Source organism: Pseudoliparis swirei, chromosome 9, assembly GCF_029220125.1.
Source record: "Pseudoliparis swirei isolate HS2019 ecotype Mariana Trench chromosome 9, NWPU_hadal_v1, whole genome shotgun sequence".
NCBI lineage: Eukaryota > Metazoa > Chordata > Actinopteri > Perciformes > Liparidae > Pseudoliparis > Pseudoliparis swirei.
In genome coordinates this window covers 24562192-24585923 of record NC_079396.1, presented here as the reverse complement: position 1 = coordinate 24585923, position 23732 = coordinate 24562192, and the positions used below count along the sequence as shown (strand labels likewise).

General features: G+C 42.0%; 2 protein-coding genes across 5 annotated transcripts in view; both read right to left on the bottom strand.

Annotated features, from left to right (window-relative positions):
• The window catches only part of LOC130200137 (cilia- and flagella-associated protein 251-like), a 281786-nt gene that overhangs the window by 81284 nt on the left and 176770 nt on the right, over positions 1 to 23732 (bottom strand). The window lies entirely within an intron of this gene.
• Positions 1 to 23732, bottom strand: part of LOC130199422 (zinc finger protein 62 homolog) — a 44524-nt gene that overhangs the window by 13758 nt on the left and 7034 nt on the right. Inside the window, exon 1 of one of the 4 annotated variants that reach the window (XR_008832824.1) lies at positions 4692 to 4711. The exons of the other annotated variants lie outside the window; for them this stretch is intronic. The gene's annotated coding sequence lies outside the window, so the exon portion shown is untranslated. Of the gene's footprint in view, positions 1 to 4691; positions 4712 to 23732 lie in introns of those variants that run through there. 4 annotated transcript variants of the gene reach the window in all.

The window sequence follows — 23732 nt, the reverse complement described above, 5'->3', positions numbered from 1 at the left end:
AGCAGCGCAGAGCTGAAGTGAACGGACCCGAGTGGAGTCATACAGTTTCCGTGAGTTCGTGAACATGTGAAGCAATCGAAATCCGAGAGGAACGTTGTGGTTGGCAAGGCGACGCCAACGGAAACTACTGGACGCCATTTCAGCCCAGAAGTTTACAGCGAGCAGGTTGGTTCTCTTTGGCTGTGTCTACTACCCGCGCATGAGCACTTGAGCACTGACTTTCCGGTGTTCCGAAGTGCCACTGGCTCCCAGCAGGAATTGGTGCATAGAGGCACCGGATGGTGCACTGCAGTGGGCAAAAATGTAGTGTAAACGATGGACTCTATAACATAAAGCGGCCGCCTCTTGGCGACGTAGCGGAAGAGGAGGAGCCCTTTCGCCAGCTTTTCATTTTGTTCTAAAACAATGGCGGACGGCACAAGCGGTAGACCACGAAGCCTGAACCGTAAATGTGGTATCGGTAGTTACGTGCGATCTTAAAGACATGGTATTTGGTGAGTTAACGATGTATATGATATATGATAGTTAGCATACCTAGGTAGCATTAGATGCCATTGGATCTGCATGGCAGTTATGATACGCTAGCTGGCTAATCCACCATCCGGTCCTCTTTGCCAGTCCGACGGCTGGGCGCACTTTTATCGGACACTTTTCGCTTGACGAGCGGGGGCACTTGGCGGGCTCCAGGCGCTTGCTCCAGCGGCATGTCCGACGACAGATGGCTATGTCAGTCATCGATTAACAGTGTTAAACAACGTTAACCAATCGAAATAGCCAATTTTAATTATGGATTAACAATGGATATGATCAGTCGGAAATAACGGAGTTAACATGACACCGCGAGCGTTTGCCCACACGCCGCCCGATAATTAATACCGTTACGATAGCTATCTAAACTTGTCCTTCTAGAAATAATTGTAGCTTTCAATCGGCATCGTTGTGTGTTTTTTAATGTCGTGTATGTATTAATTTAAATGTAATGCGTGGTCTGGGACAGAGCACTGAATGGCTATCCTATTTCTGTTTCCTGCCCCCAGAGACGTTTCCTGGAGGTGCTGGTGCTGGTCCTCTGCTGCCCTCCCTGACATCTGCATCTGGCTCCAATGACCTCTGGCACCTCACATCCACCTCCAGGGCCTTTAAGAAGATGGACCGCCATCGCTCTTCACAGTATCCTCAAGTGACCTCTGCACAACACAGCTGGCCTTTGACAGGCAGCAGTTGTAGCTTGGAGTGGACAGCAGGCTGCCTGAAGGGGGTCATAGGAGGGCAGATGGGTTGGGACCCAGGCAGGGGAGCCACCATCCCCAAGGATACAGTATCCTGGTGGAGGGATGACTGCCTCATAGAAGATGGGGCTGTTATTCAGGACCCTGGCATCATGCTCTGAGTCTGGGTCACGCCACACACACTTCTATGAATTTGCACTTATTATCACAGATGGCCTGGCAGCTGGATGGAATGAAAAAAGCTTCTGTTAAAATAGCAGGCAGCATCCTCCGCTGGGCTTCACTCTGACGTGGCAGCCATGTCAGCTAGCCTCTGCCACCACTTGCTGAGAGGCTGCCCACCCAGCTAGACAATTGAAGCCCAGGGCAGGGAAGGGAAGATTATATTAATATGCAAGTCATTTTATCAATAAACATGTTGCCATTGAGGATTTTGTGATGATATTCTTTTATTGCGTTTTCTGATTTATATTAGAATTGATGCATGTTTGTAACAATAATTAATATGCCTGTGTTCAATTGCTCATTGATTCCTGTATCCAGGAACGAACTTCACTACGACAGAGATGTTAATATAAAAGTACAGTCAGGTCAAAGTAGAGGGCCTATTACCTGTGGAATTCAAGCAGATGGATGCCCTATCATTTCAGTGGATAATTCTTAAAACTAATTGGAATCTAGGGACAAACATGCAGAATTTGTCATGTTTTATTTCCATATAATTGTGTATGTGGTTGTGCCGAAGTTAGTTGCTACTTCGAGCAAAGATAATTGGAGAATTTAGCATACCTAGCGAGGAGAATTTAATTGCAACTACTACATGAAGCTATACTGTGAAGGTAAGGCAAAATCACACAATTAAATTTACATATACCATCTCGACTTCAGCCAGAAGGCTGGAGGCTCCTACCGCCGCGCATTGTGGAGAATATCAGCAGTTTCCACATGGGGTGGAGAAAGGTAAACAAGGGACAACAAGGCGGCAAGAAGTGCTTCATTCTGGTCCAGTTTAAGGAAGTTAGTGTATCGCAAGCAGATTTGCACGTCACCCCGGCTTAACAATTTGCGCGGTGCGTGATGAACAGATTTACACCGTCGTACTTCGCCCAAGTGGTGAACGTAGTGTTCCATTTGAGACAGGCACTTCATCAGCGACGCAGTGCACTGCAATGCAGGTGCACTGACCATTATCGTGCCTGCATTGCAGTGTACTTAAGTAAAGTGTGCGCGGTAGTAGACACAGCCTTTGTTTCTTTGTCACTTTAACCTGATGGAACCAGTTCTGGAGTGAAGTATTCACATCATGTACTGATAGGCCGTAAGGTGAACACTGTTTCGTTTCAACCCGCCTCCACGGTCAGCTAAGCGTCTACACAATCGTTAGCTCATAAAAGAACGAGTTGTGCTAACCTACCAAAAAAAAAAAAAAAAGTCCGTCGCTGAATTTGCCTTCGATTCTCGATGCGACTATGTTTTATGCCTAACTAGTTTCTCCAGAAGCGTCGCCGGATCTTGAGTAGCCAGTGGTGGCACAGTTCGACACGTGATCGATCTTCACCAGTAATGAGGTAGCTGCTTTTTTGTCAACAGAATGGCAAGATGGCGGCTCCCCGTGGGTTGGATTCAACTTTGGCGATAAAGAAAGAAAAACACCCTTAAAAGTGGGCTAAATGGATTCTAAATAGTGCTGTATACATAGCGCGTCAATATGAACAATGAGAGCAAATATACGATCATGTTATGCTTATGTTTAAGTCATTTTAGATCAAGTTTGACATACCTGGGAATACACACTCCACTGACGATCCTAACATGGACTGTGAACACCCAGCACACACTGAAGAATATCAAGGCAAAGACTGTGGCTTCCTACCTCAGTAGGAAGTACAGTCTTCAACAGTAAAAGGCAATAATTGTACTTATACCAATGACCATTTACGTTCGTTCATTCATTCATTTGTCCACAAGTGAAAACAACACTGATGAACAATAGAAACAATCTTTATGAAAAATATGACTGATATATAAAACTGTACAAAACTATTAAAAATAAATAACATTAAGATGACAGTAACCTCACTGTCAGTGTCAGGACAGTTGTGTTCCAGTTGCTCGGGTGTGTCTTTGGTGTTGGCTTTACAATTACAGCAACGACATAAGTCTGTGCAACACAATCCTGCAAGAAGAAACAGGAACATCTTTCCTGTCTCCACAGAGTGACCTTTGCTGTATGGTGGTATGACATGCAAAAACACTGTCGGGCCAGTTTCTGGTCATCCAGGTGATGTGCAAGGTCCCATCCTCTGTTTGCCAAACCATATCCAGCAGGTGATGTAGCACTTATTTTTTGTTATGGGCAGGACCTCATTATTGTGCAGCCTGGTAGTTTGCCCTTTTGCAGTGCTGTTGGAGGGCATCAGTAGTTGGAATGCATATTTCTGGCAAGGCTGATGATGCCATACAGAAAACCTTATGTACCTAGCTTCATTTACATTATCGGCAGCTGGCTGATCATATAAGTGGCACAACATACTGGCAAAGAAGTGCAAATGTTGACTGCTCCAAGTTAAAGTGAGTACCTACACTTTTTAAAAGCCTTTAGGTACTCATTTTCTCACATGCAACAGAAAATGTCTTTTTTCCCCTTTGCCATAAAAGGCACTTGTGGAGTCACACCCAGAGAATGTGTGAATGCCCGATCAAGCGCTGAACACACACTGGTTCCGAGAGCTGATGACACCTTGGTAATGTCAATGATACGTGTCCTCAGTATGCCAGTCCCTGTGAAAACATATGAACTGCATGGAAATCTGTCTGCACACTTACAGCAATGACTGCCCACATCAGCTGGTCAGAGCTCTTGATGATGACAGCTTTACGGCTTTCCGTGCAGCTGTTGTGCATGTAAAACAATTCTCCTTGTGTCACATTCTTCATGATCACACTGCAGGTCTTCAACAACACGATCAGACTGCTTACACCTCCTTAACAGATCACACAGTGACATTGATTTGTATGTGTGCTATGTACAAGCAGAGGTTTTTGCCCACTGTTGTAAGGTCTGGCATTTTTCCATGCAACATACAGGAATTCGGCAAGTGCCTTTATGTTGTTCCTTCTGAGAGAAACTTTTCCATTAGGTTTGGGGTCCTCTGATCCGGGGCCAAAAGATTTGCATCACGTTGTGACCAGTGGCGGCTGGTATTTGACATTTTACAGAGGTTGCAGTTGAAGTGACGCTTGGGTTTAAATAGCACTCCAGCAATGAGAAGAAAAAGGGTTTTGAGTAGAATATTGTAAAAAAAAAAAAAACAAAGCTTTATTTCAAGAACACACCGTGCTCAACACTGTCCAACAACAACTATCAACACACTGTGACTTTGGGCATGAGAGGTTCAGAGCAGCTTTAAGGAACATTGGGTTGGGTTTCGAGGTTTACAAAATAAAGAGTTTCACCCTCACATGAAAGAGGTTCAGAGCAGGAGGAATAGAGTCAAGAGAGAGATCACATGTTACATTGGGTGACAGAGTGGGTCCCACTACTGAAAGAGAGAAGTAGCCCTCCTCTCTTTTTAAAGTGGTCAAACTTCTCAATAACTCTCTGGTTAAAGTCAATCATGTCACAACCAGCCTGTTTCACATTATTCTGGAGGAATGCGTCTGTTTTTCAGAACTTCTTCTGTTGTGTTTTCGATGCCAGTTCGGTCTCCTTCTGCTGCCTCTGCAAACAAGGGTTAGCTTCACGATTCTGTGCTTTACATTTGTCTGAAGCTCTTTAGATCCCTCACCCGCTGTAGTCCAGAGAGTTTCAGTCCCAGGACTTTGGAGACAACTGAACAGGGGAAACTAAAACAGCGATACTCTCAGTGAGCCTCCAGCTAACAACTCCGTTAGCAACCTTCTCCCGTAGCTCCGTGGAGCTCTCTGGCTGAGGACTTGCTGATACTCTGATTTGCGCCGAATAGTCCAGTCACGTGAAGTAAGAAAGCGATGTTTGTTGGCCAGGGGCACTTTGGGCGTTTAGCGCTTCAAGATTCACGCCATCCGCCAATGAGAAGCCGTCCGCTTGCCCGAAACTACCGTGAAATGTTTGCTAAGCTGCGCACAAGACTCTTACACACAGGAAAAGCGAGGAGTAATTTTTTCCAGAGTTAATATTTTTTTTCTCTAAAAGAGTAATTTTATTCAGTTCAGATTGTAATTATTTCCGATGACCACTCCTCGAATGGGGAGTAAAAACAGAGTAAATCGTATTGGAGTAATATTAAGAACCACCGCCCACTAATGTTTATTAAGTTTAGTTTCTGCGGAATTTTCTAACTCCGCAGTGCAAGGTCGACCCGTGGTGAGTGGCAGCGTAGACGCATGAGCCAGGTGAAGTCTAAGTACGACATATCGATTTTAATAACATGTAGCTGACCCTGTGAAGTGGCTGGCAATCAGTGTGGCACACAGTGCATGCTGCTTTTTCGAGGGGGCGGGCCTGTGATTGGCAGAGTAGAGGGGAGGCGGGGTTAACCTGTCGGAAAAGGGGAGTTACGGGTGGTTGACGGGCGTTGTTGTTGTTGGCGCTCCGAGCTGCTGAGCTGAGAGGAGCACGCTGTCTGTGTTGGTGATGCCCAGCAAAGGAGGAGTAATAACGTCGTCCCGTCTCCATGACATCAGTGCCATAACGTCCGAGATGTTACAATAGGATAAAATGTCATCAGAATTTTTTGTTAGCTTATTTGAAAAGTAAAGCCTGTGAGTTACATGATAGCTCGCGAATTTGTGGGTTAGGGTCATTTTCTCACGTTGTTCGGTTAGCTTTGTTACATGTGTTTTACTCTAAATTGAATGGTGTACAATTCAGTTGTCCCACAAACTCGGCCCGCTTCCACATTTGGCCCGGCCCTGAACAATACTGTTAGAGATTGCCTGGCGTCTCCGATGACATTATTTTTTTTCACCTGGCCCTACTGCCGTTGAGATTGCAGTGAGACTCGCAGAAAATCTGATGTGGTGCTTCTTCGCCATAGAACATCTTTGATGGGACGTACGTTACGCCTCGCCAATCAGCCGCTCAGATGTCCACAGGCGTTTGGGAAGTTAAGGTTAGCTTGAATGTTAGCCCGCTACATTTACTGCTGTCACGCTGCACGGTATCGATACTAACGGAGTACCGTAGGGTTAAAACAATGTGATTTAGCATATTTTTAGTATCGACACTTCATTAAAAGAGTACACTGCGATCAGTAAGACGCTTGCAGCTGCCCCGCCTCCGTTAAATGATGTCTGCACGCGCAGCGCCACGGCCAGTATGCGTTTTATTTAACTTTGCTGTCCAAGTTAGTTAGCATGTGGTATTTAATTCACCTGCGCTTCAAGTTAGTAATGATGTTCTGTTTTGTTAGACCTGCTATTTGGTTAGCAAACACATGTGTTTTACTCTGAATTGAGTCCTGTACATTGACCGTCGCTTCTGCTGTTCGATTAGGGGCAAGCTTTGAGTGTTTTACTTCTATTTTGATCTGCAGTTTGGTTCGCAGGTATATACTTCTACTGACATTCCTTCAGGGCCAGTGTGTTGGACTAGCATCATACAAACCTTATAGACATGTCATTTACGTAACTTGTTGCTGCTATAGGTTGGCCATTATTTTGTTCACCCGATTTACTTAACTCCTTTTGTGTTGCCTTCGGGTCATTTTGACCGATTATTAACCCTCCTGTCGCCCGGAATCCCTAGTCATTGAATAATTTGACTGATTAATGTTTAATGTCGGTGTTCTTTTCGAGTCAACAAACAAACATAAAGTACTTACACTTAAACTTGGAAAAACAATATTAATTCTAATAATTTTCTGGAGATTTTACCCAATAGCTGGGGTCATATTGACCTCAAGGGGTAAAATATGTTAAATAAATATAAAGGTAACAGGAGGGTGAAGATTGAATCGGGTCAAATCTGACTCGAAAACCTTGAACCAATCAGAGCATAGACAACATGTGTACAATACAAATGGGAATAAGTCAAGGTGGACAATGGATTATAAATGTTAATGAATGACTTTGTAAATAGATGTGCAAAAGCTATTAAAATAACCTTTTCATGTCATGTACTTAGGATGGTAGGCTGTTCTGAGTGAAATACAGAGATCAACAAAATACCTGTTTTGAGGGCCAAGTTACCCACACATTGTTTTTGGAAAAGTGTGGTGAGTGGAAAACCTAATGAATTTCAGTGTAACACAGTAAACATCCTGAAGCTGGGTCGCGTTTGGGGGCATGGTGCAAATATTAATGAACTATTACTCAGGAGAATATATACCTACCTTAACTGTTGAGGTTTATATTGCTTAATTTATTAAATGTCTCTTGTTCTGGGGTTTATATTAAATTTGAAGTGCATTTCTTTTTTTTTTAAATGTTCACAGCTTCCAATAGGAAGTTCAGCATCCCAACCTTGGACAAAAGAGTCGTTGATGACACAAAGACTGAGGTTGATGAAGAGGTCTTTACTTCCTTATGAAAAACACAAACCTGGCTCGAAAGGATTTGTCCTTTCGCAGACTTTAAGGTCCAAATCTAGATGGTAAGTTTCTTCGTGGTTATTCATTTTTTCTTTTAATGAGCAGGGTAGTGTAGAGGATAGTGAAAGGGAGAGAGATTGGGGAATGATGATCAGTGCATTGGGCATTGCCAACATGGACCGTAATGTGCTTAACCACGTAGCCACTGAGCACACCAGTGTCATTCATTCTTTGAGTCTTGGCGAGCCTAACATGTTCTTATTTATGACGAGCAGATAAATCTGCTGGAATTGTTAGTTCATTATAGTTCCAATAATCTTTGTTGTTTGTGTGATATTTTGGTAGTTACTGTAATACCTTTTGGCAATTGTATGGTTTTAGTGTTAATTACACCAGCTGAATGTTTCCATGGTTTGACAGATTGCCTGAGTTCCCCTGCAAGCAGCTCCTTTCCCAGCTCCAGTGGGGATATTGAAGGGGACTCTGATGACACCGTAATATTGCAGTGCAGTCCTGCCACAAGACAGAGAGCTGAAAACACCTCTCTTGCCAAAGTAAGCAATGCCGATTGCAATTACACGCTTTCAGAAAGTTTACATTTTAAACAATTAATCGATTGTTGTTTGGTCAATAAAATGTCAGTTTCCCCAAACCGCAAGATGACGCCCTCAAATGTCTGGTTTTGTCCACAAACCAAAGGGATATTGAGTCCATTGTCATAAAGGAACAAAGAAACCAGAAATATTAACATTTAAGAAGCTGAAATCTTAAAAGCTCTTTTTTCTTTTAAAAAACCCTCCTCAAACCGATTATTCGATTATCAAAATAGTTGATTAATTTTTGTTTGATTAATTGTTGCAGCTCTACATCGAAGTCTTGTAGGATGGGACAGTGACATGTCGTCCATTTTGATCCTTGTGCACCTGCCGCCACCCTTGGCCGCAAGAGACCAGGAAAGCTCTCCGCCAGACAAGCCAGTGAGAATCTTGTGAAGTTCATCAAGGTAAGGCTGCCATACAGGAAACATCACGAGCTATATCACACCACATTCTTTTGTTGTTTAAAAAAAAAAAAGATGTTTTCTCAGTTTTTCTTCTGTCACAGACAGGGACCAGCATCCAGGGGCATCTCGATGGAATCGCAGACAGCCTTCAACCATACCTGCTTGCAGTGGGAACTCAGAGGAATGTGATTCACAAGTACTTCATTGTCATTGACAAACATGTAATATCTTGTAAGTCATCTGGCTCTTCTGCTTGTTTTGATGAGCTTTTCAAAGCTCACTTTGTCTTTGGCACCCGACAACCACGATCTCGTCAATGTGTACAACTTCCTTCAGACAACCATTTATGAAATCGATATTGATACAACCAAGGTGAATCCTAGAGTTGCAGAGTTGAGGGCTCGGATGCTGCGTTGAGTAGATTTTTGTCTTTTTCTGAGGTATTCTGAAATGTTTTGTTTCATTTGTAAGAACTCCCAGACAAATGCTAATTTAGTTGTATGTGTTAAAATTCATTGTGACATGCCAGTTTTCATAAGATCCACCATGCTGTTGTGAAGGATGAGACATTGTTTTTTGTTACTTTTGCACTTCAAACGGTGTGTCTCAATGAGCATTTTAATACATTTCAAGTTTTGTACACAACAGATGGACCTCATATTGTGTTTGTCAATGATCTTTTCTGTCACAAAGCATTCGATTTACAGGTGTCTTGCAGTCATCATGACTCCAGTTTTTATATTGTGCCATACTGTTTCCTGTGAACACTTAATAAAGTAAAGGTGTCAGTTAAGGTATTGGGTTCTGATCTATTTATTTCACCTTTTTAACATTTTTGCAGTGTATAATGACTGAGTGTAAAAAGTTATATAGCGAGTAAAATTCTGTTCTAGTCATAATAAAGTTAAACTCTTTAGAGTAACATTCACTTCATAATAAATTTATTTGGAGTAAACCATTTATAATTTTGATTTCTGTATTGAGTAAAATTCAGTTCTATACAGAGTAAAACTAGGATAGAGTTGTTTCTATTTTATGCTAAATGGAGTGAATTATCATCAGGTAGAGTAAAATTCAGTTATATACAGAGTAAAACTAGGATAGAGTTGTTTCTATGTTATGCTAAATGGAGTGAATTATCATCAGGTAGAGTAAAATTCAGTTCTATACAGAGTAAAACTAGGGTAGAGTTGTTTCTATTTTATGCTACATGGAGTGAATTATCAGGTAGAGTAAAATTCAGTTCTATACAGAGTAAACCTAGGGTAGAGTTGTTTCTATTTTATGCTACATGGAGTGAATTATCATCAGGTAGAGTAAAATTCAGTTATATACAGAGTAAATAGAGTAAAATTAACTGAAAGTTTAACTCTTATAAGAGTAACTTTTACTCCATTTAGACTGGGACCAAATGTCTTTTTTAGAGTAAAATTGTATTCAATTTGAGTAAAATTTACTCAGCCAATTTTACTGTGCACGTTTGGCCAGCGCCCCGAAAATGGGGAGGGGCTTCTCTTAGTGATGAGTGGCGATATATTATTTGTGTCACATTTAACTTAAGTAGTTGTTGACAGGGGCTTACGGTCTCCCACACACATTTAGCGCGTCAACACGGTATATTTGCTATTTAAATGATTTGGTATATGTTTTTTACAGTATATATTATATTTATTTCTTTTTTTTTTTCATCTCCAAATTTTAAGAGGGGCGGCGCCCTCTATGGACGCACCGCCACTGATACATAATGAATTATGTAAAAAGGGGGATTGATGATATAAAACTGAATTATTGAAAGGACGATTGTGTTCAAGCTCCTGCAAATTCAGAATAACATCACATAGCAGGTGGAATATGTGTCTGATAATAAATATTATGACTCAAAGCTAGGTACTCGCCTCACACAAACGCAACACACACTTGTTATCACGTTGTTACAAAGAGAGGGGGACGAGGGCCCCCTCCTGTGAGAAAGGGGTGTGGGGGGGTGCAGCAGATCCGAGGTCAGGATGACTTCACATGGAGGCCCGAATATGGAAAGGAGGCGAGTTGTTTGGGTTTTCAACTAGTGCCGACCGGAGAGGACTCCGCTGTGATTGCTATCGCATCGAACTTGTATTTGACGATGATCAGAGAATAAATTCTCCGCTGGAAAGGAGTGAACCAGAGGTCGTACTTTTACCACATCCAATTTTGATAGACGCTAACACTACACCTCAGAGGTACATGAACGTTTACTGTACGACACCCCAGAGGTACATATTGTACTTTCAGATGATTTCACTTGAGTTTATTTTTCATGTTCTCCTCAAAACCCTGACCTCATTCATTAATAAACCTATTGAATATTAGAGTTCAATATGAGATTCTTAAGATGTATAAATGTATTTTATTATTCTCCACAGACGTCCAGCAGCAGTTGGTGATGAAACAAGAGGTTCCCCCTGAACAGCAGGACTGGAGCTCCAGTCTGGACCAGGAAGACCCAGAGCCTCCACATTAAAGAGGAACAGAGGACCAGGCACCCAGAGCCTACATTAAAGAGAACAGGAGTAGTCCAGAACCTCCACACATTAAAGAGGAGCAGGAGGACCCAGAGCCTCCACACATTAAAGAGGAGCAGGAGAACCCAGAGCCTCCACACATTAAAGAGGAGCAGGAGGACCCAGAGCCTCCAAACATTAAAGAGGAGCAGGAGGACCCAGAGCCCACACATTAAAAGAAGTGAGCAGGAGGACCAGGAGAACCCAGAGCCTCCACACATTAAAGAGGAGCAGGAGGACCCAGAGCCTCCACACATTAAAGAGGAGCAGGATGAACTCATGATCAGTCAGGAGGGAGAGCAGCTTCAAAAGCTGGAGGAGGCTGGAATCAAGTTCTCATTCACCCCTGTAAAGAGTCAATATGATGATGAGGAAGCGCAGCTCTCAAAGTCCATAAGAACTGACAAAGAGAGGCAGAACATTTGAAAACAGAAGCAGACGGAGAGGAAGTCAGATCCATCAGATGCAGATAGTCCTTACAACCAACTGCTGATGAGACGCCACAATCCTCTGAATGTGAGACTGATAACAGTGACGATTGAAGGAGACTCGGGAACCTCAGTCACGTTTAAACCCTTTGAAAACAATGAAGTCCCTGTAGGTGACATGGACTGTGGTACTGGAAACGCATCAATTAGCTCTTCTCAATATGCTGGAAGCTTTGGCCTAAAGAGACATCCGAAGAGACACTCTGGAGCCAAAACAGGAGTGACCAGTTCTTCAGTTTGTGGTAAAACATTCAGACAAGTGCAACCTCTGATACAACACTCAACTGTTCACACAGCGGAGAAACTATTAAGTTGTTCAGTTTTTGGTATAATATTCAGCCGAGCATGCTATCTGATACAACACTCAACTGTTCATACAGAAGAGAAACTATTCAGTTGTTCAGTTTGTGGTAAAACATTCAGCCGAGCACGCAATCTGAAACTATTACATTCAACTGTTCATACAGAAGAGAAACTATTCAGTTGTTCAGTTTGTGGTAAAACATTCAGCCGGAGCACGCTTGATCTGGAAACAACACTCAACTGTTCATGCTGGAGAGAAACTATTCAGTTGTTCAGTTTGTGGTAAAACATTAGAAACATTCAGCGATCTAAAACGTACAGCACTCATCTGGTCATACTGGAAGAGAAACTATTCAGTTGTTCAGTTTGTTGGTAAAACATTCAATCAAGCACGCCATCTGAAACGACACTCAGCTGTTCATACTGAAGAGAAACTATTCAGTTGTTCAGTTCTTATGGCGAAAACATTCAGTCATGCAGGCCATCTAAAACAACACTCAGCTGTTCATACAGTGAGAGAAACTATTCAGTTGTTCAGTTTGGCGGTGTAAACATTCAGACAAGCAAGCGATCTAAAACGACATAATTTCAGCTGTTCATACAGGAGAGAAACTATTCAGTTGTTCAGTTTGTGGTAAAACATTCAGACAAGCAGGCCATCTAAAAACGCACACTCAGCTGTTCATACTGGAAAACAAATTACGCTGTTCAGTTTTCTATAAAAGATTCCTCTTCTTTGATTTAAAAGAAATCACAAATTGCATTGTTGAGATCATCAGAAATAAATGAGAGCGTTGTTGAAGTGTTGATGTTAGCAGAGTTGATGTTCATGATAAGGTTGAAGACGTGCTTGCTTGTGTTGCTGCAAGTCTTAACCTATATATGATATATAAATAAACATCTATATTTACTATATAAACCTATATTTATATTTATTAAAATATATAGAGATTTATTTAAAAACAAATTTATTTATATAAGTACACTACCGTTCAAAAGTTTGGGATCCACACCACCCAGACAATTTGTGTCTTCCATGAAAAATCACACTTTAGCATTTATCAAATGAATATAAAATATAGTCAAGACATTGACAAGGTTAGAAATAATGATTAATTTTGTTCTACAAAACTCTTCAAGCTCAAAGGAAGGCCAGTTGTATAGCTTATATCACCAGCATAACTGCTTTTCAGCTGTGCTAACATAATTGTACTTGGGTTTTCTAATCAGATATTAGTCTTCTAAAGGCGATTAGCAAAACACAATGTACCATAGAACACTGGAGTGATCGTTGATGCAAATGGAGCCTCTATACACCTATGGAGATATTTCATTAGAAACCAGACACTTCCACCTTGAATAGTCATTTTACCACATTTTTTAATTTATTTTTTATAATGGTTTTAATAAGGGACCCCGGGTGCATTGATAAAAACTTTACGTAAATGTGCCAGAGTTAGCCAAGGGCTATTTTTCATCATAATTCACAATGTTGCTGATGTTGAAACAAACTAAAACATGAATTACAAATACAAATCTACAGATAAAGCAAATAAAATAAGGGAGAACAATGTTAAATGGACAGAATAAAACATAATGTCAGAGATACAACGTGGCTGAACTAAATACTTGACATATAACTGCAAACAGGTGAAGCGACAAGAGAAGACACGCCCAGGTGGAGCAAGCGGCCGACCAGCAATTCAAGACATACTGAGACCGGACAACAGACAGACGAAAGCAACTGACAGACAGAAAAAATGAAAAGTCCAACCTGGGCAGATGGAGGGAGGCGTTACAGTCTAGTGCTGACAGAGCTGGGTAGTAATGCTTCATTTCTTTGTTTCTGCTTTAAAAAGTTGAATAATTGTAGCTCTCTGATAGATATCTGGAATGTGATTCCAGTCAACGCTGCTACTTGTATAGAAGCAGCATGACTAACACTTTCCTGAGAGGGACGATACAATCCCCTCTCGCTGCTCCTCACATGACGTGTCAGTTAGTGGTGACAAATTGTTTGAGGGAGGAGGTCAATCCATGTATGATTTTGTACATCAGACAGACGTACATATTTAATCAAGTTATCCCAACTAAGCAAGTTGTTTTTTTTAGTATAGGACAATGATGTGACAGAATTTTTTTTTATCAAGAGTTTTCGCCCCTTTATAATGACTGTAATGGTTTGGCTTTGGGGTAGCATGTGACCAGGTTGTTAAACAGTAGGTCATGTGAAATAACCATTGAATGCATGAATGTTTTAGCTGCCTCTGTTGACATGTAGTTGGAGAATCGGGGGATAGATTGTATTTTACCCGATTACAAACTTTTTCACCTGTGATTTGAAAGACAGATTTGAATCAAAAGTACCCCCAGGTACTTGTATTCAGATACAACCTTTAGCCTCTCCCAGATAAAAAAACACCCGGTTCTACACTATCAGAGTTTCTTTTAGTAAAAACATACACACAGTTTTGGATATATTGAGTTGAAAACCCAAATTGTTAACCAAGTAGTCACATTAGCCATGGATGTAGTGAGTTCTTTGCTACATCTCCCAAATTGCTGCCATGCAAATAAATGACAGTGTCATCAGCATACATTTGAATATTGGAATGGGGAAAAATGATGGCAGATCATTAATATATAAGGAAAATAATAATGGGCCCAGGACAGATCCTTGTGGGACACCTGTGGACAAGCGGGGGGCGGGGATTGATGTTTTGAATTTGGACAGACTGTGACCTATTTAGCAAATATGATTCCATCCATTTAAGTGTACCTGAGGAGAAGTTGTAACTGTGCAATTTAGACAAAAGAATACTATGATTTACAGTGTCAAATGCCTTCTTGAGATCGATACACAACTCCAACAACCCCCCTTTGTCCAGTAAATTTTGATTTTTCAGTGAAGAAACAGGTGGCGTCTCAGTGGAATAATTGGCTCTAAAGCCATGCATTGGATGAAGGGAAAAGGACTTTTTCAAATGGCAGATCATTTGCTCAGCTACCAACTTTTCTGCAACCTTTGATATTGTAGGCAGGATACTGATTGGTCTGTAATTAGAGGTAAAAGGGCGATCTCCTTCTTTGAATACGGGAATAACAGCAGGATTTCCCAAACACTGGGAAACATGTTTTGAGAGATTGAGAGGTTGATGATATTGCTGATGGGATTTTTAGCGTTTTGGTAAGAGTTTTGAGCAAAAGGCATCCATACCAAATGTATCTTTATTTTTAAAAATAATTTTTTTTATTTTCTTTTTGATGAAAGTTCCAATGTATTTACACAGACAGGTCTAATCTCGGGGAAAAAACATTTAGCAATGGTAGCAACAGAATCAATGAAATAGTGTTTAAAAGCTTTGCTATTTCAACTGGATTATTTGACAGTTTACCATTAATTTAAGTTCTTGCAGCTTCCTTACTTTGTTGGGATGTCCCATTAGCTTGTGTAACTGATCCCAGACCATTTTAGTTTGACCTCTCGCTTTTCTATTACAGTCAGGAAGAAATCTCCCTTTTTCTTAATTTAACCACTCTGTTCCTTAGCATAGCAAATGTTGTCTGTCAGGGCCCGATTTATTTTTAATTGCAGTTTTAAGGCAGAACCCCGTTCTTTCATTTTTTTAAAATATCATCATTCATCCAAGGAACAGAGTGTTTGATATGTTTGTGCCTAAATTTGCAACTGAAATCCTTCATAGTGTTCTCTAATTTATCTGAGAATGTTTTACTGTCTTCCTTGATGTCTATTCCCAACAGTAGATCATCCCAATCAATAAGTTGAAGAGTATGATGAAAGATATCTAGATTTTTTTTGGGGGATTCTAAAGTTCAACCTCCTGCCCAAAAGGGCCCTAAATTGTTTAGTTTCCTGACTACCAGAGTTAGATTGTGGTCAGAAAGTCCAGTTACCATGTTGAGAGTTTTAGAACTCTATCAGGCCTATTACTAAATATTAAATCAATTTGGGTCCGGGAAAAATTGGTTAGTCTTGGGGGCCCCACTGACCACCTGAACAAGGTCAAAGTCATCAGTTACCCTTTTTAAGATTCTTTCTAGATGATTTTTCCTCCCAGTTTATGTTAAAATCACCCATAATAATGACCTCTTTACTAAAATTACATTCTTTTAAAAGTTTCTCAAATTCCTCATAGAAACTGTTTTGGAAGGGGGGCCGATAAATTACAAAAAGCAAAAAAAGACATTTGTGGTGATAAAATAATATGAAGACCTATACATTCCAAGTCTTTACAGACAGACCACTGGATTTCATGACACTGGATATGATCCCCACATAGATCATGACACCCCCATTAGATCCTACCCTATCTCTCCTGTACATGTTGTAACCTGGCAGATTGCTGCTGATGGAGCATTTTATGGAGCCAGGTCTCAGATAGACAAAGAAAGTCTAAATTGGAATCAAGCAAAGATGATGGACTTGACCCTTTTAGATTGAATACTTCTTATGTTTAGATGCCCACCTAGGAGCCCTTTTTGGGCAACGGGACCCCACACTGTTCTTGAATGATTGACAGTTGTGAAGACAGCCCACTTCCTGTTCTTTGAGATCGCTTTAGCAGTTTCTTATTTACGTTTTGGGTGATCGTTCCAATTCCCTTGACTACCTGAGCAGATGTCATCATTAGTCGGAGCAAGCCGTGGCTCAGTCAGTGCAGTGGCCCCTCGTTTCAAGATGTCGAATCCCCGGATCCGACAAAGCGGTGCTGTCTGCCGTCACGTTAGCCCCCAGGCTCGGCCCCAGTGGGTAGTCCCCAAAAGCTTTGGTCGCCCCTCCGCCCCCGGCTCCCAAAACCCCCCACCCTCCCAGCCGCCCATGTCACCCAGACATCGATGCCCACCAACTCTTCCACCCGACTCTCCGCCCCCGGCACTGTCCCCCCGGGCCCCCAGCCCCGGACAGCAAACACGCAGACTCAGCGGGAAAAAGGTAAAGCCAGCAGGTTCTCTGCGGGCCCCCTGCCTGTGGGGGGGTTTTGTTGCTCCATGATCCGCCGGGGAGCCTCCTTCACCCGCCATCACGTTAACTGGGCCTGGGCTTTGGTTATGTCTCCGGATAACAGGAGGCATATTGCCATCAAAAACCCATCAACATTCCGTTTGTTTGGTTTGCTTTGGATTGATCACGGTTGTATTCAGGGCAATGTGCCAAGGTGCTTATCAATATTGTTTTTCCCGAAACCAAAATGTTTGTTATCCCCAATCGGACCTTGATTTTTGTTGTCGGTTTTCCATTAAAATTTCCCGCGGGAAAGCAGTAGGAGGTATCATTTAAAACCCCCAAGATTTAGAAATATCACATAGGTGAACCTGCTAAACCCCCACTTTTTTCTCTGTCAAACTGTCTCTGTTCTTTTGGAGTTATTATTTTAGCTGAACAATGTAGGGGTGTATTTCTGATTAATTTAATTTTTCTTTATTGAAAAACAGTGCTTTTCTTTGAAAAATAAAGTCATTTCTAAGTGATCCCAAACTTTTGAACGGTAGTGTATATATTTAATAGAGATGCAGATCAGGTTTTGGTGTCGATCACGATCACTGAAATCAGTGTCTGCCGATCCGATAATACCTCACGGCGAAACATTCTATTTATTTTTAGCAAATTTTTGAAATGAATTATTCTTCACAACATTGGTTTTGTGTTTTAAGTATTTAAAATTAAAATACACAATTTAAATTTAGTACATTACACTTGTTTGATTGCCAGTGTAGGGGATTTCAGATATGTATGGAACACATCTGCATCAGTCTTTTCCTGGAACTCTTGGGGAAATCTATATACAGGACTTCAAATCATCAGAAATGTGCTTTTTTTAAATACAAAAGTCTGACCTTTATTTGTATAAACTCTTCCTTGGTACAGTAAAAATGTTTTAATGTGAGCATAATTTAAGCTAAATCTCAGAAACGATCTATAAAGATACAAAATCAGTTCATTGTTTACTTGTATATGTTAGTGTATGATTTGTCGACATCTTATTTTGAAAAACGGATGTTGTTTTGGTTCCCCTCTTTGCAAAACCGGATGTTGTCACGTAAATTTTCCTTTAAAATCCCCCCCTGATCGAATCGTTTACCGTGAACATCAGTCAAGGGGGGGGAGAGTTAGTTGAATGATTCAACTCGGGGCGGGGCGCCGCCGGTGCGTGAGGATCCCCTCTGACCTCTGACCTCTGACCTCTGCTGGCCCTCGCCGGGCGCATTGTCTCCGTTGCAGTCGTTAAACGTCTCTGATAGTTCTAGATTTTATTTCATCTGATCGGACAAGTTTGATTGGCCCTTTGAGAACAAATATTTATGTATTTTGTTTTTTTTTTTTCGTTTCTTTATATTATTTTCTGGGGTTTTATTTCTGTTCATTTTGCTGTTTATTATTGACAATGTGAAACTGTTTAAAGACAAAATACTTGCCCTCGATATCGCTGCTTCCACAACTTCCGGCTATTGGTCAGCTGACCCTGAACTGGCCAATCAGAAGTGCCTCTCTGTTAAATCCCGGGGTTTTTTTGATAGGGACGCACAGTGCTGAGCGGTTCACACCAAAAGACCGGGGGACATGGGTGGAGACCTCCATAAGAGGTGGTATTGTAAAATTTCCTTCATGATTTAACTATAATATTCTGATGTACCTGGCTTAATGTTTTATTGTTTTGACTCGTCTTTATCTATTATCATCTATTTTTTATTTTGTCTTTATGTAAAGCTCAATGTACTTTTTACATGCTTAAAGTTAAGTTTATGATAATAAAACATTATTATAAAAAGTATTTTGACACAGCTGAAGCTGAAGTTTTGTGATGGTCTAAAATAATAATAAAATACTCTGCTTTAAATGGTAATTTGTGTCTCAAATGTTTATCCATGAATTAAAAAGCCAAATGTTTAAAATGCAAATATTTGTTTTTCTTCAAAGACTACAAAACAAAGTGATGTCATCCGGATCACAAGATGTCTCTGAGCTCCCTGAAGTGTTTCCTCGGTGGTTTGTGGGGTTCCCTCATGCACATGAAGCTCAAACAATCCAAGGGATTGAACCAAAAGCAAAACCCATTTAGAAATGGAGGGTGGCTTTAATATAATAATAATAATAATAAAAATCTACATGATTTTTGTGCTTTTTTGTTCCAAAAATGTTCTTGCTCAAAGTTATCCACAATAATTTGTCTGAAAAGAAAGTGCTCACTCTGAGAAACAGATTATAACAGGATTACATCTATAATCCTCAATCTGTAAATGCTGCACGGCACTCGGATTATTATCAGACCAGGAAAAGATGAGAAGCTGTCCGAGTTTTAATTAATTTACACGTCTCTTTGGTAGTTCAGTTTTTGAGGCCATGTCTGACTTCTATAATTCAATTCAATTTAGTTTATTTGTTTAGCCCATTTTCACAAATTAAAATGTTCCCTCAGAGGGCTTTACAATCTGTACACAGACATCCCTGACCTTTGACCTCACATCGGATCAGGAAAAACTCCCAAAAAACTTTCATAGGAAAAAAAGGGAAGAAACCTTCAGGAGAGCAACAGAGGAGGATCCCTCTCCAGGATGGACAGAACAATAGATGTCATGTGACCAGAAGGAATCATGACACACAAAATTAAAAAACAGTAACAACACAATCAATGAAATCAGAGTGTATGAATAGTTGGTAGTAGGCATGGACCACGATCCAGAGTTGTTTGTGTGTAAATAATTTTATAATTAAAATTTTGTAATATGTAGATATGTGTGTATGTGTGAGTAGATGTAAATGCATTGGTGTGTGTAGATGAAATGTATTAAAATGTATGTAAGTGTGTGGATGTAAAGGGATGTGTGTGATATAATTTTTAGGAAGTGAGGTAAGTGTGTTTTGTGTGTAGAGGTAAGTGTTGGGGTATGTGTGTGAAGATGAGTGTGTTTTGTGTGGTTTGGGGGTGTTGTGTTGTCTAGGTGTGTGTGTGTGTGTGTGTGTGTGGGGTGTGTGTGTGTGTGTGTGAGAGAGAGAGAGAGAGCTCTTCCTCAAACCCCGTGGGGGGTTCTCGCCCTGGGAATGGACAATAGATTTGAAAATAACCGAAATAAGGTGCTTTCAAAGGGGTCTCTGCAGTGGCGTTAGGCCTTTTTTGGGGGTTCAGACAGCCAGCATTACAAATGGGGGAGTTCCCCCGGGACAATCCAGCCTATCATGTTGGCACTAGGACCTTAGTCTGCTGGCTTTTCCCCGGATGACAGCCAATGAGGTGAGCTCAAAGTAATGACAGTGAACAGTAAGTCCAGGTAGTTACAGAATGTGGCTCTACATAACACTACCGTTCAAAAATTTGGGATCGCTTAGAAATGACTTTACAAAGAAGTGTTTTTCAATAAAGATAACATTAATCAAAAACACACTTAAAAATTTCATTGTTAATTGGGAAAATATTCAAGGTGGAAACGTCTGGTTTCTTTAAATATCTCCATAGGTGTATACATTTCCATCAACTATCACTCCCGTGTTCTAAATTTCATTGTGTTTGCTAATGCCAGAAGACTAATATCTGATTAAAAGGCAATTATGTTAGCAGAGCTGAAAACAGTTATGCTTTATATGAAACTGGCCTTCCTTTGAGCTTGAAATTTGTAGAAAAAATTTAAAATTTCAAATATTAATCATTATTTTAACCTTTTAATATCTTGACTACAAAATTTTATTTGAAAAAAAAGTGTGATTTTCATGGAAAAATGTTCCCAAACTTTTTAACTAGTGCCCTAAAAAAAATATATATATATATATATATATATATATATAAAATAAATATATAGTTTTAAAAACCCTTTAAAATTTGGGTTCAAACAAATCAAAGGAAAAAAGAAAATGTCTCCATTGGGGGGTGAATGAGCGAAAAAAATAAAAATATAATCTCTATTCTTTATTAATATATACTATTATTATATGTTTCCATTGACTGTTATATTTGAAATGAACTAGTTCATCTTTTTTACTGATAGAGTCCAAATGAGCATAAAAAATCACCATGACCCAAAAGCTGTCTCCTGTGTTATCATCCCTGAATGAAAAGCGAAAAGCCCTCACTTTGTTGGATTCAGTGAGGGGGGCAGCCCCTTTCTGAGTGAGCACTGGGAGCCCTTTTTTAGTGAGCACTGGGGGGCCCCCCGAGGGGGGGCCCGAAGGTGAGAATTTCGACCGTCACATCAAAGATGTTTTTTGCCAAGATCCAAAATCACCCCCCCTTTTTCAAATCTGAAACGCTGGCCTTTTTGTTGTTGTTGTTGTTGTTTTGTCGCTCAATGTCATTTTTCTAAAACCCTTGCGCGACTCAGTGGTCCCCCCGGTGCGGGCCCTTTCTGCTCAAATACACAGAAACTGCAGATTCCATCGGGGAAAGATCAGCGACGCTCAGTTTTTTTGAGCCCCGGGGGGGCCACGTTCGGGCCCCGGACAAGTTCTTGACCGATTTTTTCGTCCTCCCCTGAGATAATGGAGGGGGTTTGGGGCCTGCGCTCCCCCCTCGCCTCATCCGGTGCTTCCCCCGGCAACCCCCGGCCCTGTGGCCCTCCCCCCCCCAGACCCCGGGCCCCGGGTTCGTGTCCGGACGGGGGGCCCTTTTTATTCCGGACCGGGGGGCCTCGGCCCCCCTTTGGGTGATTCAAGATTCTTCAAGATGTTTTTTGTCAAAAAAAGGGTGTGCAGTGAAATAAAGGGGAATCTCAGCAGGAAGGGCAACAACAAGTACCCCTAAAAATAAAAACAACACAATATTTCAGTGGTGTGTGTGTGTGTGTGGGGGGCCAAAGACTTTTTGGGGGTTATGGGGGGTCCTGGGGGGTCCCAAAATCCTGATGGCCTAAAAAAAATCCGTCTCAGTCTCTCTGTTCTTGCAGCGTGACGGGGCCGCCTGCCCGGCTGAAACAGTCTGTTGTTGGGGGGGTGAGGGTTTTATGATCCCCTCTTTTTCACCTCCTGGTGTACAAGTCCTGCAGGGTGGGGGTGTGTTCCCAAAAGTCCCCAGCCCTTCTCTGAACCTTCCTGTCCTGGGGGGCAGTTGAAAAAGGCGGGATGCTTCCTGTCAGGGTCTCTCCCCCGGGTAGAAGGACTGAAGGATCCTCGGGGAAATTTTAAATTTCCTCAGCTGCCTGAGGGGGTCCTTTTCCCTTTTCCCCTGTCTGGGGGAATTCCCCCGGTGATGTGGACCCCCAGGTAATCCCCCCCCTCCCCACAGTAGTGTTAATCCCCAGTGGTGGTCGCCCTTTGTTTTTTACCCTAGCCCACAAACCCAGGGTCTTTTGATGAGGCTTTTTCCTGGCACCAGGTGACAGATCAGCAACCCTCCAGGTAGGCCTTCTGTTTTGGAGATCGGGCCCCACCACCACTGTGTCACCCCAAATTGTGAGGGTGTTGGGCTGAACCTGGCCACACAGTTGTGTCAGGGAGTACAACTCGAAACCCCTATCCTGTGTTCAGGGTAAATTTGATTTTCTCCCCACCCTGACCACCTGTGGCCTGGGGGAAGCCCAGGACCCAAGCAAAAGGGTGTTCAGTCCCAGCTCAATCAGCCCCCAGTCTGGAACTATGGTGTTGAAAGCTGAACTATAATCAATGAACACAGTCTCATAGTCTGGCTGTCCAGATGAGAGATGGGTGGGGTACCTAGACAGTTTTGGGATCTGTTTCGATAAGCAAACTGCGGGGGTCCATGGAGGAAGGGAGGAAGGCGCGATGTGTCCTTTATCAGCCTCTCAAAGCATTTCATGACCACCGGGTGAGGCCACTCGGGTCATTCATACATGCTGGAGAAGCATTCTTGGGCCAAAAATGTGGATCTCTTGAAGCAGGGGGGGCCCCGGACTCCCCGGGGGAGGTTGAATATTGGGGAACACTCTCTGGTTGCCGGTCTTCAGTAAGGGTTTCCATCTGGACCTGCAGCTTTCCCGGTGTTCACCCCCAACAAACCCCCCTCACACTGTGCTCGGTCACAGAGAGTGTGTTCATCCGGTGAACTCCCCCCGACGTTGTTGTTGTTGGGCATGTTTTTTACCTCAAACCGTGCATAAAATGAGTTCATGTCCCTAGATAACCCTTTCTTCTGGTAGTTTGTGATAGTCCAGCCCCGAAAGGGGCCTGGTGTGCTGCTCCATCTGTGATTCCACTCTGTCTCGGTTTTTGGGCCCCCCCTCCTCAGTCCATAGACCGCTGCCACTGTCCATGTTGGGGTACAAGAAGTTATAGGGAGTCGGGGGTTCACAGCTTCACGGATGGATCTATCAAACGGCTTTTGGTTAAAAAACCCCAACTTTTTCCCTGGGTTCCCTGCGTTTATGAGGCTCATTGCTACTTCAAAATGCTGGCGTCACTGGAACTGGATTGGATCATGTCCCAGTCGCGAACCCGAGCGCTGTAGCTCAGCCCTATTGGTCAGACCAGATTCGTTTGTCACTACCGCTTGGGTCCTTTGTTTTCTCGGAAGCAAAAAAGGCGGCATGGTCTGATTTTCAACGGAAAGGGGGGACAGCCTTTAGCCCTCTTGAATGGCGTTAGCAGTGGTCCCGTTCTTTCCCTGGTAAACCCCGTAATTTTGGTTGATGACTTTTTAGGTTTGCCCCGTTAAAGTCCCCGCCACCACCACAGCCGGATACTTGTTCTGATGCCG